Source organism: Eleginops maclovinus, chromosome 23 (assembly GCF_036324505.1).
Source record: "Eleginops maclovinus isolate JMC-PN-2008 ecotype Puerto Natales chromosome 23, JC_Emac_rtc_rv5, whole genome shotgun sequence".
Classification (NCBI taxonomy): Eukaryota; Metazoa; Chordata; class Actinopteri; order Perciformes; family Eleginopidae; genus Eleginops; species Eleginops maclovinus.
The window spans coordinates 1,232,501-1,247,223 of NC_086371.1; positions in this window are offsets into that span (position 1 = coordinate 1,232,501).

Consider the following 14,723-nt stretch of genomic DNA (forward strand, 5'->3'; position numbering starts at 1 on the left):
TGGATTGGGGAAGGGGGAAAAACGCATCCCCCCCCCTCCAACCTCTCTGGGTAACGACTATCAGTCTTACAAGTGCCCCAGACCCAACGTTTAACCATATCTTTCTTAGAGTCCACAAACGACAGTGTTGAAAGCACGAACATCTGAGACACAGTCAATAGAGCGCTGTCATGAAAGTGTCGGAGCTTGGTCGGAGTCCGTTGTTGGCTCCGCTGTGATCGGCCAGTCTGCATTCTAGGGTGTGGCTTAGCAAAAGGTCAATTGTTTGGCTGTCCATACTTTAGGAATGTCTGGGGTTGGTTCTGCATTCTGCACTCCACCACAGCAGGGCTCACAGACAGGATTTTGATCATGTTGAATCACGCTAGCCTGCGCCGCGGCTAACTCTGCTGGGACTTCTGGGGGGCTTTCACTCTGTCTTTTAGCGGTGAAACCAAACATGGTCAAATCTATATGTCTTTTAGTTGGCATTTTACTATAGGCTGTCAATGAATTTCTGTAACCAATGAATACATAAGTTCCTTTCTGCTTTGAACTCATGTCTCACTGCTGGTTCGCTCACCCATAACACTCGCATAATTCATACTGGGCATTGCATGAGGAGCCAGGAGAGGGAGATCGGACAGGAGGCTAGTCGGCGGAGCATTGCCCCCAACGAGAGGGAAACGTAGGCCATCATAGTTACCGGCAGGCTTCATAGACAGACAATGAATGGGTTGAGTGGGCCCCCCCAGACAGTGGTTTCCAGTGGAACTAGCAGTGCCCTGGCCAGAAGTAAGGGGGCCGGGCAGTACCGAGCCCTATGGTAATTCGATCAGTGGTCATCAGTAGAGTCCGGAGGAACAATGTGTTGTTTGTTTAAACAGTTCTTAAAGTGCAGCAAACTGAAAGCAATTAGTGTAGAATTTAGAGCGCCGGAATTCTTAGAAAAAAGTCTGAATTTTCACTTTTTTTCAGAAGTTTGAAAAAAGGTTTAACATTTGTTTTCCCAGATTTTATTTATTTAGATTTATTTCTGATTTGATTTATTTAGAATTCTGGAAAAAGTCAGAGTTATTATATTCTCAGTAATATGACTTTTTAATAACAATAGATTGTGTCTTCTTCTGGATTGGGTTTCAGAAACCTTACTTTTTCCAGAGTTTTGAGAAAAAAACATTTTTCTGAATTTCACAGATTTGTGATGTTTTTCAGAATTGTGTTTTTTTTTCATGTTTCTGAGAAAAACATCTCAATTCAGACTTTTTTGAAGAAGAACTTTCACTTTGTTCACAAATTCTGACTTTTTTTTCAAGTTTTCTAAATTCTGAGAAAAAAGTCAAAAATATTTGTTCAGAAAAAAAACTACTTTTTAAAAAATTCTGACTTTTGTAAAGAATTCTGAGAAAGAGGTCATAACCATTTCTATTCAGGACTTTTTATGCAGATCTCAAGGATCTTCTTCCACCTCTCATGCTCAAAGACAATGAGACAAAGAGTTGAAATGTATTCCTGCAGATCAGAGGCGCTGTATTAGAGTAGGACTGTCTCTGTGCGTCCGTCCCTCTAATAAAGATCATTTCTACATAACTCGTCCCAATCATCCATTAACCAGCTTCTCAAGAAGCATCTAAAACCCATCTCTGATTCTTCCTCAGACTTAATCTGATAATTCAGTCGAGAGGAGACCGACTCCTGCGTAAGTGAATCTGAACTCCGGTAAAGACAATTACTTTTACTGGTTTGTCTCTAAAAATAGCTTTTACAGGAATGGTTTACGGGTATTTCTCTGCAGTTTTTATAGCATCTTGTCATTTACCTTTTGAATCTGATCCCGATAATGTCAGTTACTGAGCTTTAACTCGCAGCGGTATCTCAGAACCAATCACTGCTCTCTTGTTGCTGAGCTTCAGACCTGCAGGATGGAGCCAAATGTGTTTCTAGGAGAGTTGGGCATCAGTTGGACAGTCTGAGAAAAGTCATTTCCAAATCTGGGTTTACTTTGTGAATCGAAAAGCCACTACAGAGCTTTTTGTCAGACGGAGACTCTCTTGCATCCTGTTATACTGCGTTATGGTGCATGCACATTTTGAGTAATGGCTTAAAGTGGTGCCCTTTTTCAAAGTAAGTCCTCTCGGTTTTCTAAATGCTTCCTCCAGAGTTAACACAACAATGGTGACTCACTCAGAAGCGGAGCCATGTTCATTCCTATGAAAGAGGGCTGTTGAAGTGTTATCTAAAAAAAATCATATGCTGTTTTACAAAACTCTCTTTCCCAAAAAGGAAAAAAGTATTTTGGGCCCAATGACGTCATGTGACTGTCAGCAGTTGTAGTACCACCGTTGACCACTATGCAAATGTGCATCGATGCCCCGCCCACGTCCTGGTGACTTAGGGTTCAACCAGTGAAACAGTTTATGGCATTGAAAGAACAGCTGGCCTTCTCTCAGTGACCCCTCGCTGAGCTGATATTTGTATTCATGTGAATGGATGTTGTTTTGAACAGGTTTGTGGATGCTAGCTGCTCACAGACCTCAGGAAAAATTGCCTCATAATGTTTCCTAACTGCCCAAACGGGGGGTGCATTATAGATGGAACAGAGGTGCAGAGACAGCACCACCAAACTTTGATCTCTCCTAAAGTAAATGGGACAGATGTTTCTGGGCTGGATCTCTGTGGTCTAGAGTAATGGCTTCCTGTGATGAGCTGCAGCCTGTTTTTCTGTAAGGCAGTTTTACTTTTACACTCTGTCATTGTCAACCTGTAATGTGCATCAGGCTCAGACGTCTCTAAAAGTACTCAAGGGACATCGGAAGACACTATGACATGACCTGTGAGTCCCACATTTGGCAATTACTCAATATAACCACTTATACAGTATGTCCTATTGATCTTAATTAGTCGTTATTTCACTCAGTTCTTCCAGCTCTGCCTCCATAATATGTTAATGCTTAGCAGGTGCATGCTGTGCAAACGACTGGCAATGGGATGCTGTAAAGCAGAAAGTATATTGTAATACTTTCAAATGCAATGTGATACTCTCCGTTAAGGATGTGTTGACAAATCAGCCCCAATCTGCGTGATAAAACAGACTGAAGTACAAAGTATGAATAGTAGGAGCCAAGCATCTCATGCAGCTGCGAAAGCCCCTCATATACCGTCATTATATGCAGTGTGAAAGACAGTGGACAGTCCCACTGCACTCAGTACATTTTGGCTCTCTGTTGGCTCGGTGTTTGTTTACCTCTGTATTGATCGTGAGGGTTATTAAAGCTCAGATGGAAGAGGCCCTGCAGACCTCTATGCTCTGATGAAATTAACGAGGGCAAGACATAACTTTAGTTCCATCTGGCTGCTGTAACTCCAGTGCAGGTGTTCACCGTGAATCAGGAGACGATCGGCCCTGGACATCAGTCAGAACCATCACTGTAACGGTATATGACCTGTGTAGCGTTCACAGCGGCTCCCATCGCTTGGAGGTAGAGCAGTAAGACCGAGAAAAAGCAGTCAGGATTTCTCCGTCTGGGTTTTGGTTTTACCAGTCAGGAGATCATTCTCATCCAATACTCCGCCCGTGCTGTTCCCTGAACCTCTCCTCAGGTGCTGCAGTCAATAAGACCTACATCTTTATCCATACTGGGAAGAGAGACAACTAATTGGAGCTGTGGTCACTTCAGGGACTCATTTCACTTTGTGTTTTTATAGGAAGCATCGATTTAAAATTCAATGGCACCGAGTCTCTAAGTCATCAATGAAAATATCAGAGTGTTTGGAAAAAACTGCAGAACAAATCAGGAGAGTGGAAGTGTGACGCAAACCCAGAGGAAAGGAAAGCATGTAGAGCTATGAGACAGGCGTTTATAGCAAGTACTCAGGTCTGTACTTGAGTAAAGTAGAAGTACTCAGATCTTGTACTTGAGTAAAGTAGAAGTACTCAGATCTTGTACTTGAGTAAAGTAGAAGTACTCAGGTCTTGTACTTGAGTAAAGTAGAAGTACTCAGATCTTGTACTTGAGTAAAGTAGAAGTACTCAGGTCTTGTTCTTGAGTAAAGTAGAAGTACTCAGATCGTGTTCTTGAGTAAAAGTAGAAGTACTCAGATCTTGTACTTGAGTAAAGTAGAAGTACTCAGGTCTTGTTCTTGAGTAAAGTAGAAGTACTCAGATCTTGTACTTGAGTAAAGTAGAAGTACTCAGATCTTGTACTTGAGTAAAGTAGAAGTACTCAGGTCTTGTTCTTGAGTAAAGTAGAAGTACTCAGGTCTTGTACTTGAGTAAAAGTAGAAGTACTCAGGTCTTGTACTTGAGTAAAGTAGAAGTACTCAGATCTTGTACTTGAGTAAAGTAGAAGTACTCAGATCTTGCACTTGAGTAAAGTAGAAGTACTCAGGTCTTGTACTTGAGTAAAGTAGAAGTACTCAGGTCTTGTACTTGAGTAAAGTAGAAGTACTCAGGTCTTGTACTTGAGTAAAGTAGAAGTACTCAGGTCTTGTACTTGAGTAAAGTAGAAGTACTCAGGTCTTGTACTTGAGTAAAGTAGAAGTACCAGAGTGTAGGAATACTCTGTCACAGTGAAAGTATTCTAAATGTTCCTCCAGTGAAAGTAGAAAGTACTCTCCTCTAAATGTACTTAAAGTAGTGACAGTAAAAGTAGTCATTGTCTGATTGGTCCATTTCAGAATAATATCTCTGATGTGTTTTATAATGATTGATCATTAAAGTGTTCTCAGAGCTGGTAAAGGTGCAGCTAGTTTGAATGGCTTTGTATACTGCAGGGTAGCTGCTGGATTTACTGCAGGTGAACTACAGTCAGATTTAAGGGAGATTATATTTACCTTCATTAATCCTAATCTGCCTAGCAACTAAAGGGATTATATACATGTAGTGGAGTAGAAGTACTTAGTTACTTTACTGTAAACTGCTACTCCTGTCTACCTAAAGCAGGATCCGTTCATAATGGAAGTGACAGCTCCACTGTCAGCTACATGGACCTCTTATTAGTGAGCTTGTGCAGCTCGGTCGGGGGCCCTGTGAATAAATGTTCATGCACATATTTGATTCAGACCCCTCCTGTGAAAGCCCCAGACCAACACGTTGCATCTTTACACTGCCGCTCCGTCTCCTCTGTCTCTGAGTGAAAACACCATTAGTAGTAATTTGTACGCGGCGTGTCTGGGAGACGCTCTGTGGAGGCGGCGGCGCTGCTGGTGGAGATAACAACCGGATCGTATCGCTTTCCCTTTCAGGCTTGTGTCCAACCGACACACACAGAGAGAGCGTCTCTTCATCCTCCGGTTCTGTTCTCAGTCTTTGCTTATAATTATTCTCTCTGTGTTCTCAGCCTTTTCTTCTCTTTGTCGTTTCAGCTCCTTTTCTCCACTGACTCTACTGCCCTCAAAGGCTCTGACAGAACATGTGTTACTGCCGACATAGAGCCAACTTCACCAGCTTATACGCAGGTTTTCCTCCCCGGTTAAATCTTCTCTTCTGCAGCGCTTGTGAGGTAGAGTGCTCGTCCACCAATTGGAAGTCTGCTAGTTTGATTCCCAGTCCCTGCAGTCAACATGTCGATGCATCCTTAACCCCAAAATTCCTTCCAACGGTGTGTGTGTGTGTGTAAGCTTCCTTTAGCACCTAGCACGGCCTCTGCCTCTGGGTGAATGCTGACTTTACGAGGTCCTAAAGACGGGCAACGTGCTGATTAAATCCAGTCCATTTACCATTTGTAACTGGCATTGGGTTTATAGCGAATGTGATCTTGCAAATGTTAACAATCGAATCAATTTAGAGCAATATATTAGAAATACCGTGACAGTAACACACTCATGTTCACCACGGTCTCTTTGATGCGATACAAACAGCTGCTCATGACTCATGTAGTGGTCAATGAGGTTTCCAGTGTCAGTGATTAGGAGACGCTCCCTCTGCCAGTTTTAAATTCAGGGGGTTTGTTGGGGGTACCTGAAGAAGCTGCAGCACACAAAGGTGGAATGATATCGTATACTTCACCAACACATTTTTATCCTTTGCAACTTCTGGGATCCAACAAGGTGCATTCACAACAACACAACACAGGTGTCCCTCACAAAGGTTCACACTCTTTAACTGTAGGGGTGGGAACTAAGGAAGTACAGCCGTTCAGTGTAAATAGAGATAAGCCACCCGGCTTCAATTACACACATCGGCTCATTAAATATGCATGTGTTCCCGATAGGAGGCAGAGAATTTGGAGGAAGGAACGGAAACTGGAATAATTGCTGCAAAAACTCAGTGAATTTTCTGTTACTCGTAAAACAAGGTGTCACGATCCTGGGGTTATTTTGTCTCTGGGTGTTTGCCTGCCCTCCCCAGCTGATTAATCCTGTGTGTATATGTGTGTCTCCCCGTGGTCTCATTGGGTTTCTTCGTGCCCTCTCTGGTCTGTCCTCCTCATTGCCTGGCCCCCCTTGTTTTGTTACATTACATACCTGCCCCCCCTCTCTGTTTCTCTAAACCACAGAGAGGCAGACAGGAAGTGAGAGACTTCTGTTGTAGACACAGACACACACACACACACACAGACACACACACACACACACACACCCACACACACACACACACACACACACACACACACACACACACACACACACACACACACACACACACACACACACACACACACACACACACACACACACACACACACACACACACACCACCCTACCCCACCACACCACACACACACACCCACACACACACCCACACACACACACAAACACACACACACACACACACACACCACACCACACACCACACACCACACACACCACACACACACAGGATGTGGAGGATCCCAGGTGAGGAGAAGGGCTGGGGAGACCCAGGTGAGGAGAAGGGCTGGGGAGATCAGGTGAGGAGAAGGGCTGGGGAGACCCAGAGTGAGGAGAAGGGCTGGAGAGACCAGGTCAGGGGAAGGGCTGGGGAGATCAGGTCAGGGTGAGGAGAAGGGCTGGGGGAGACAGGGTGAGGAGAGGGCTGGGGAGATCAGGTCAGGGGAAGGGCTGTGGAGACCAGGTGAGGAGAAGGGCTGGGAGACCAGGTGAGGAGAAGGGCTGTGGAGACCAGGTGAGAAGGGCTGGGGGAGACCAGGTCAGGGGAAGGGCTGGGAGATCAGGTCAGGGGAAGGGCTGTGGAGACCAGGTGAGGAGAAGGGCTGGGGAGACCAGGTCAGGAGAAGGGCTGTGGAGACCAGGTGAGGAGAAGGGCTGGGGAGACCAGGTGAGGAGAAAATATAAAGTCTTATTTTAGCTAATCTGATTATCATCCAACGGAAAATGGAGACTTGAATGTCCGTTGAGTCCAGTAATACTCTCCGTTTAGCTCGTCTCCTCGATCAATTGTCCTCTTTCTTCCCCATATACCTGCTGTCGGAGGAGACAGGTGTTGTGCAGAGGAGTTATAAGACTTGCTGAAAACAGCTGCATGCATGCCGCTTTAAATGTGATTGACGAGCGAGACTCAAGTATACGGTTCCTAACCTCACCTCTCCACCAAACAAAACTATAGCATATGGTCACACATTTGTGCAGCATTTATGTGCTTAAAAATGTTTCAACCAGTTTCACCATTCATATATATTTACATGCATACCTTGAATGAGTGTGTGTGTGTGTGTGTGTGTGTGTGTGTGTGTGTGTGTGTGTGTGTGTGGCGCCCAGACCCCTACTCACAAACATAATTAGCTCTTTAATCTGAGTCTCTGAGCAGAAACAAGGGGGATTTGAAAGAGCTCAGCGTTCCCTGCTGCTGCTGAAAGAGAACTGTCTCATGTTTCCCATTAGTCGATTCAGTAGCTGTCGGACATTTGGCCATAATAATAGCACAAAGCGAGGGAACGTATCTGACAGCAGGGTATGATTTAAAAAGAGGACGCTTTTTTGTGCGCCCGCCTGGCTACGTGTGTTTCATTCGATGTGAGCAGCTGTGAGCTCCTGGCTGAAATGGAAAATATTAACGTGCAACGAAGAGCATGCAAATCAGTTCTGTTAAATAACAGCGTGAATATTACAACACCGAGGGCAAGCACGTCTGATGTCAAAACAGGTAATTGATTAATGAGTTACTGTTTCATAGCACAGTCCAATGCTGGATGTAAGCAGAGTTCAAGCCGATCAGACAATGTTCAGTTGATGCATCTAAACCCTACAAACACTCTGTTCTGCTCTGAACTCCGACCTTACTGTGTGAGCTGTAGAAGTCACCTTAGGTAGCCCCTGTTTCTACCTCCAGTTCAAAAGTGTTATCAATCCATCGGTCCATCCATCCATCCATCCACCCATCCATCCATCCACCCAGTTCCCTCCCTCCCTAAGCTAACCGGTTGCTCTCGTACAACCGGCAGCTTCTCAGCACTCCAAACATCGCTGTAAATTCTCGAATATACGTTTTTAGGATAAACGTATCACGTATTGGTGACTCAGATAATTAGTGTTAATGACTTAAAATCTGTTTCTTTTGCAAGTAAAGCTTAATAAAGCTGGCTCTGCTATGCAAAGTAATAGCAATTGAACTGGTTGTAGCAACACCAGGTAAGACACGGTGGAAGCAGCGTTGATCAGGGGAAGCATAAGGGGAACATTACATTTGATGTGCCAGTATTTTGTTGTTTGTGGTTTGCAAAAAATACCAGAGAGACGCACATCAACCCAAATTGCCGGCTTTCTGGGTGGGAAAGTCTTAATCAAAGTCAATTTGAAATATCTACCACCCCAAGATAGCACGCTTGCATCCTTTATTTTGGTGCTGTTCCAGGCCTGACGTCTGTGCAAGATGTTGTGAGTTATTGAGCATCATAAAGAGCATCTTAGGAGGATAATACACAAACAAAATCATTAGCTTTTTCATGCTGGGATCCTTAAATAAAACCCTGATGTAGCTTTCCTGATTCTGCTGCACTCAGCTTTTGTATTAAGACAATTTGGAGAGAATGGCTGCCTCCTCTGGCTCATCACAGCGCTATAAAGAGCTTTCAGACGCTGAAGACAAAGACTTCTTCTAAAGGAAACACCAGACGTATTTCCTACAAAACATTGAGGCAGCAATTCAGTCCCAATTAAAACATCCAGACAGATTTAAATGCACTCGGTCTGCCTCTTGCATTTAAGTGATCAGCGTTGAAGTTCACCTAAAGGACAAACCGATGCACATTTTGTTATTTCTGCCCATTTTTCTGTACCTTTCCTCGGGGTAATTTCACCCACCACAGCGTTTGCAGTTTCACCCATCAGGTCCTCCACCTCCTTCATCTTCTTCTCCCACTTAAACAAATATTTTCATACTTAAGCACAATCATTTTCCCTCCAAAGAGGAAAGGAGGGGGTTTGACAAAGGCCAGAGTTTCAGGTTTGATTGAGTGTCGGTAAGAGGAGACGTCCCCGGCTCCAGCAGCTGAACTTCCTTTGACTTCTTTGCAAAAGTTCAGGAGATTTTTTGTTTTTGTGGCGAAATGTCTTCAACAACACCATCTGTGCCATGTAGGTGGCAGGAGGCATGAGAATGAATTGTTGAATTTATAATTGAAGATGATTGGGACGTCTTGATGACTCAGATTTACATACCGCCGCTACGAAACCCAGCGTGACGCCTCGGCAGACTTTATTCACAGTACCTTCCTGCGCAGTCTGCTCCTCTGTCTTCTTTATTTCACACCGCTCCAGCCTCCCTCTGCAGGATTCTCACTCTCACTCGTTCTTTAGAGATAGAAGTAGAGAGTAAAAGTAATAGAAAAATGCAGAGAAATCATCATATTTACAATAAATCTTTGAAAAGTTTATAACTTTGAAAGGAAATCAGGCTGAAGATGATGCATTTCATCTGAAAACAGCAGAAACAAAGACATCAAAGGCCTTACTGTATATTCTTATTGATATATTAGGGCTGTGGGAATCTTTTGCATATAAAGGATATTTGTTTTCCCATCACAGCTCACTCCACTTTAACAATATTTTCAGACTTACGTCCACATGTTCACAACATTAGCAGCTCTTTATGAGACTTCAGAAACCTCAGAATCCACGCTTTACATCTCAATCAGCGTGAAATCGTGCTCACGTGTTTTCTTCCACAATCCCCCACAGATGGCTCCGGTTAGATTTTATTCAGAAGTAAATCAGACTGATGTGCGGTGATGGAGCCAAAGCAGCTTTTGAGGTGTGATAAACCCTGACTGATGCAGGACATGATGAGACATAAAGCTAACCCTGCATAATTTATGATCCAATGAGCATAATACAGATTCCCACATCTGTTTACAGACACTATCAAACATAATGCTTGGTGAAGAAAAGCCTTCAATAAACTGCAGTATTTCCATGTTGACCTTCTCTCAGCGTACTTTAGGATTATTCTGTTCGTGAAAAGTTCATTTTAGTTGACATGTATTCATGTAGACATGTTTGCATGCTGCTGAAGTTTGTGTTTTCTTTTTCCAGAACACTCTCCTTGTGTCTGGTCTGTTTTCACTTCATATCTGTGCTCACTTTGTCCACTTCTCTCCTGTAGGTTCCTATCGGAGGGGAATGACCCTGAAGTCTCTAGGCTGCAGCCATGATAAGAGCTGTTCTGGATCTCTAGATGATAGGAAAGGAGCTTCAATGCTTCCTTTAGCATCTCCTTGAACGTGCACTGGACCATCCTTTAGGAAAGGAAAGCAAATAATGCTGTCCCACAATTCCTTGCTCACAGAAACAACCGATCGTGCCCGAGAAACAGATCATGCGCTCTGTCAGCATTTTACAACCTTTGCCATAACTTTCCAAAGTGCTTAAACTTTAAAGACTTTATGAAACCAAAAGGAGGAATGCAAACTATTGACAGGGGTGGAGAGGAGGGCTGAGGGCGAGCAACCATAAGTTACCACACCATAAGAATACTGTAGATGTGGGTGTTGTAGTCCCCCACAGCAGACTCACTAACATCCTCCGTCTCCCAGTGTCAGAGCAGCCTCTTTCAGTCCTGATGAACTCTCATTTACTTCTTTCATTAACCCCATGATGTGTCTCACCGAGGTTCAGGAGAAGAAGTAAGGAAAGGACATCGGAGCTGACTGTTTTTTGGCAGATCGACCTCAACCTAAGTGTTAGTGTTTTCCCGATGCCTGAAACACCTCTGCTCCCGGGTGTTGGTCGATGTTTCCTCTCTTTGTTCCTGTTGGATCATTTCCTCGTCTTCCCTGTGGATTTGCTGCCTGTCTTCCTCGTGCTCTCCTGGTTTGTTTTGTTTCTGTTTTTACCACCTAGCCTGCTCCCTTAGCTCCGTGTTTACCCGTTGTTTGTATCCTGTGTTTCCTTAAAGCTCCTCTTAAGTTATTTATACCTGCCTCCCTGTCCTGTCCTGCCGCCTTCCACACCTCCTGATGAATCACCCAGCGTGCTCTGGCAGTGTCTACAGAGAACTCACTGGCAGGGAAGACGCCACAACGGTGTGATGTTGGTAGGGTTATTGAAAGAAGTGTTAAATATACACAAGTTAAATATCAATGGAGACAGGCAGAGGACGAGGGGATGAAGGGATGACGGTGAAGGGAAAACTTGGGGGTATTTGGTTGGGGGAGAGTGAGTGGGGCAGCAGACGGGGTCTGGGTCAAAGCCCCAAAGGGCAAGGATGCAAAGGCAAGGAAAAGGCATTTTTAATGCAAAACCATATTTATTTCCCCTTTTTTGGTCTTGTTTATTTTGTGTGCTCATGAAAAACAAGAAACTACAACTAAAAAATTAAATAACAAGTGGTCAATCAAACAGAAAACCAACAACTGTGCAAATACACAATTCAAAACTAAACAGCAAAGGGCAAAAAAACAAGCAACAATCATGTGAAATACGAAAACCCACAATAAACACAAAGTAACAAACAAGCAACAAACAATTCCCACATGCTCCTAGCACTGTCTGAAAAAAAAAGGGGATCAAAAAAACTCCCAAAAAGGGCCCTAAAAATAAAAAATAAACAATAAATTGCCACCACGTTAAAACTTAAAGACGCAATTTTCAGATTTTTGGGAGGAAACTCGGGACACGGGGTTAAATTTTGGTGTGCTGGCGGGGAGTGCAAAGGATAACAAAGGGGACAGGCTATTTTAGTCTCCGCCCCTTACTCAGTGGAGGGGGATTCTTTGGCAGATTCACCATATTGAAAGAAACGAAAAAAAGGACAAATCCGGGGATTTTTTTTCATAGCCCCCCCGGAATTGGGACAATTCCTCCGAAAGAAAGACTCACCTTCTTCCAACCTGGAAGACCATCAGGACAAAACCGGGCCGGTGTAGGTTTAAGGGCCGCCTGACTCAACGGACCAACACGCCGTCCTACCGCCTGACACTGTTATACCTGTTGGCCAAAGGCCCGCGGCAGTTGGGGGTCAAGGGATCAGAACATCTTCCCTACTTCCAATTCGGACTCCCTCCCATTTTCCCCCCTCTGGTTTTGTGGGTTTTAGGCAAGTATCACAATGAACCGTGTCCAAATGTCCGCCAACATCTGGCTAGACGCCATTTCCCCTTCCCCCCGGGGCTTGCGTTGGAAAAGATGGCTTTGTGGCGGGGAGGCGTCCCGCCGCCCCATCAACAATTGGGGAGTGACCGATCGGGATCACGGGGCAAAGATAAAAATACCTAAAGGCTTTGAATTCAAAAGCCTTCTACCTCAACCAGAAGGGTAAAGGACAGCTTCAAAGTGGTCTATTCCCGGGGATACTCGAGGCTTCTTAAACTGATCTGATTTCGCGCCCCCAACCCTCCCCCAAAAAGTGTGGAGAAAAAGGGGTTAAAGTTAAGGAAATCGCGATTGGCCAAGTGTTCCTAAAGTTTGGGTTTTTCCATGGCCGGGAAACATTGATTCAACCCCTGCCCCCCAGCAGGGAAGTTTTTTCCCCTGTCCGCCCAGACCCAAAAGGGCTTGCACGACGGGAGATGAAACACGGAGTCTGGGAAAAGGCTCGACACCATCTTCCCAAGCAAACCCCGATTAACAAGGGGGGGGGTTTAAAGCATTTAAAGAAATTCCCCACGTTTCCCTCTTTTCTACCCCAGGGGAAGTAAAGGGCCAAAACAGTCTACACCATGGACCAAAAGGGGGTTTTGAAGAGACCACCTTTGCTGGGGGCAGTCACCATCGGGGCCCTTTCGGGAGGGGATTTCCACCTCTGACACTCTCTGCAACTGTCGATGTTTACGGAGGTGTCTTCCTCCCAGGACCCAAATACTTGCGTCTCAACTCCCAAAGACCCTCTCTGGCCCCCGATGCAGGGGGGACTCGTCATAGTGCTTAATGATGACTGCGTAGTGGGATGCTTTTGGGCCCAAATGATTGGGTGGATGAGTCGGGTCTGGGTCCTGGGCCCCGGCTAGTCTTCCTCCTACCCGCAAAAGCCCAACATCTATAAAAGCCAGGAAGAGTTAAGAACTATTTGCCTAGAAAGGCTTTCCTTTAGGGAGAGCGCTGAGTCTTGGGGAACCATGACTCCTGGGCTTTTGTAGAAAAAGGTTTCCGCTGCGCACCTTTCGGTCATTTTGTGGGATTGTTCAATGTTTGGTCGTAGGGGATGAGGTCCCCAGCTTGATGCTTAGGGCATTCGGCAATACACGGGGGCAGCAAAACATTCGGGCACGTAGCGCCTTCTCATTCTGTGCTGTCGTGGGGGAGGGGTTGGGGGAAACACCGGGACAACGGGCCAGCAAGTCTCAGTGCGGGGGAAGGGCGGGTCCTCCCCACAGCTGGTTGCGCCGGGTCCGCATGCTTGCCTCGGGTCAGGTCCACTGGGTTGTTTGGACTGTCCACACCCCTCCCATCTGAGCTGTGATTTTCTTGATCTCTGCGTTTCGAGTCCAACAAAGACCTTGTAGGGCACACTCTGACTTCAACCGGGTCAGCACTGTGGGGAGCACTCCAAAGGATGGTTGGGGCCAATACGGGAAATTTTCAGACTTCAAGGTAGGGGCCCAAACTGCGCCCCTACCAAAGGCCCGCGCTCAGTTCAAGTCAGGCTTTGACAACTGTTTTTTTTGGGTGACACCCTGGAGGGGGCCCAGACAATGCCACATAACATGATCTTGGCTGTCAGGACACGTAATAACCAATGCCATGGGCCCCTTTTTTTTCCCCGAGCATCACAGAAAACATGCAGCCTCTGTGTACCCGACTGGCACACAAGAGGGCACATAGCAGCGGGGTCTAAATTTTTTGAGAGGTCAGCCATTTCCTTTTTCCCACTTCACCATCGTCAACCAGTTCGAGGGAATGAGGGGTCATCCCACCCGTTGTCTTCCACAAGTCCTGAACCAACTTTGGCCCTGGGGAAAAGGGTAAGATAACCCTAAGGGTCGTATTACGGGCCAAGTGCGATAGATTAGGCGGAGTGTGGGAATCTTGAGGGGTGACACACGGTGTTTTACCCCAGGCTATCAGGAACAGCCCCCAAAACCAAGGTGGTTTCCGGGGGGGTCAATCCCAGTTTGGAGACCACAAGTCCGTGCTAGCAGATCTTCCTCTGGAGGGAGAGTTCGACAACGGGGGAGTCTTTACTCCCCTTTGGGGAATTTTCGAATCCCCCGCGAACGTGGGAACGAATTTTTGTCCAAAAATGCTTTGGTGTGGCCGAAAAAAGGGGAAGCTTTGCACAGTTGTCGAATAAAGCCCTCAACACTGAGTCACACTCCCTCAACTCTCTGGGGCTTTTTTGGCTTGACGCGGGGGCATAAATGGCCAACAAG